Here is a 939-nt window from a genome sequence, read left to right as displayed (position 1 = left end):
CGATTGGGACTCCTGCTAATATTTGACATTCTTGTGCAGTGTGTCCAGGGTTTCCACATAACTCACAGTTTGAAGTTACAGCAGCCACGGTGGCTGCGGGTGGTATGGTCAAGTTGTCTAATTTTTGAACAAGGGCATGAACATGGTCAAGGCTACTGATTTTGTACATTCCACCCTTTGTTTGGGACTTTTCTACTGAAGCTCTTTCACCTCCTCATTGGCAATGGTTTTGGGCCATGTTTTCAATGAGTTGATAGGCTTCGTTGTATGGCTTGTCCATAAGTGCACCGCCTGCGGCAGCGTCTACTGTCAGTCTTATGTTATACAGAAGCCCATTGTAAAATGTGTGAATGATCACCCCGTCTTCGAGACCGTGATATGGACATATCCTCATCATGTCCTTGTATCTCTCTCACGCTTTGTAGAGAGATTCTACATCTTTTTGCCTAAATCCGTTGATTTGAGCTCTCAGCATAGCAGTTTTGCTCGGCGGAAAATATCGGGATAAGAAAACGTTCTTCAATTATTCCCATGTTGTAACGGAGTTGGAGGGCAAGGATTGCAACCAAGCCCAAGCTCTGTCTCTTAGTGAGAAAGGAAAGAGGCGTAGTCTTATCGCATCTTGAGATACACCATTCGCCTTTACAGTGTCTGCGTACTGCACAAACTTGGTCAGGTGTTCATTAGGATCGTCCGTAGGATTCCTGGAAAATTGATGTTGTTGGACGGTTGATAATAATGAGGGTTTCAGCTCGAAATCGTTTCGATTGATAGCGGGGGCAGCAATGCTGTTGTGAGGTTCTTGTTGGGACGGGGTAGCGTAGAATTTAAGAGGACGATTTTGTGGTCCGTCTTCAGCCATGGTTGGTTTTTCTTCTGGTTTAGTAGGAGAGAAGATATCGGGAATATCATACTTTTGTTGATATTCTTGTATTCGAC

At 44.4% G+C, this 939-nt stretch overlaps 1 non-coding gene across 1 annotated transcript; it reads left to right on the top strand.

Moving 5' to 3' along the window:
• The first annotated feature begins 368 nt into the window (after positions 1 to 368).
• On the top strand, positions 369 to 475 carry LOC127089569 (small nucleolar RNA R71). The gene has a single exon (XR_007791148.1). It is a non-coding gene; the product is annotated as a small nucleolar RNA R71 (small nucleolar RNA).
• Positions 476 to 939: the final 464 nt, after the last annotated feature.

Source organism: Lathyrus oleraceus, chromosome 5, assembly GCF_024323335.1.
Source record: "Lathyrus oleraceus cultivar Zhongwan6 chromosome 5, CAAS_Psat_ZW6_1.0, whole genome shotgun sequence".
Classification (NCBI taxonomy): Eukaryota; Viridiplantae; Streptophyta; class Magnoliopsida; order Fabales; family Fabaceae; genus Lathyrus; species Lathyrus oleraceus.
The sequence above is the reverse complement of the archived record's forward strand: the minus strand, read 5'-3'. Positions and strand labels throughout refer to the sequence as shown.